We start from the raw sequence: 1433 nt of genomic DNA on the forward strand, positions 1-1433 counted from the left end.
CAAATTAGTTTTTATTTTATGTAAGTATATATTTATATTTTATTAATTTATTAATGAATCATACTCTTATTTTCCCATGAACATTCTTAAATGAATCACATCATTCTATCAATATATTTTGAAATGCTAACAAAGCTTAGTTCTTTTATATTTCGTACAAATTTAGAAAGAACTATTCTTAATGACTACTAACAACAAACATGTAATATCACATAATTTCAGTCTTATAATTTCAGTCTATGTAGCAAACATATTTATTATTTCAATTCAGCCGGACGTTACATCATAAAAAACAAATTAATTTAACAAATTATTTACTTGGAAAATATTAATTTAAGAAATTAAAGTAGTGAACACAATTTTATATTACTTTAATTTATATACGAAACATTCTTTCCTTTTAACAACTTTTAAAAATAAACGCAGCATGTAATATCTAATAAACGGTGCATCTAAATCATGTTTAACAAAAACATCTTTTAAACATATATTTATTAAATTTTATTAAAACATATTTTTACTTTCAAATATTTTGAAATGTTTCTGAGGTACATTTAATTATACCTACTTCCTCATTTTTCTTAAATTTGAGCGTATTATCATATAAATATACTTAAATTTGTTAATCAAACATACAGTCCATACTTAAACGTAATTTTTTAGTAATAAACTGAAAAAATAAAAATTTAAGAAACAAACAACTAAAAATTTCATGATTACAATTACTTTGCGAAACATTTGGTTAAGCTATTTGTTATATCTCATCGAGCTACCCCAGATTTAAAAAAATCAGGTTTCCACGTCAATTTATTGCTGAGAAAATATAATTTAACAAATTTTAACATACGAAATCAAATACGCGCGAATAATCCAAGCGGACTAATTTTCCCCACACGACTGCGCACCGGCTTTCCTCCAGGATTGTTTTATTTAAAACTTTTTTTTAAACAAATGTTTAAAACACATTTTAAACACCAGATTAAATTAAACATGCTTTTTTTTAAACAATTTAAAACAAATGTTTAAAATGTTATTTTAAAAAAATGTGTTTTTAATACTATTTACTAGAAGAGAAGATGATACTCCAGTTACATTTTACACAATAACTTGATTTACTTGGTTAATAATGAATATTTAAAACTTGACAATTCATTAAAATGTTGTTGAATTGATTCTGGACTCAAAATTACGAAATATTTACTTAGGACACTATTAATAAAAATGTGACAACATTGCATAATGGCGAATCGAAGAGAAACATGGATGATAATGTGGCTTTCCATAAAAATAGTCTTTAAAAATTTTGTTTAAAAAACAGTAATTTGGTTATAAAATTAACAAAAAAGTAGAGTGTATTGCAAAAATATATGCATGTATACAAATGTATATAGATACATGTATATATATATATATATATATATATATATATATAT

The sequence above is a fragment of the Atta cephalotes genome, assembly GCF_000143395.1.
Source record: "Atta cephalotes unplaced genomic scaffold scaffold00037, whole genome shotgun sequence".
NCBI classification, from domain to species: domain Eukaryota; kingdom Metazoa; phylum Arthropoda; class Insecta; order Hymenoptera; family Formicidae; genus Atta; species Atta cephalotes.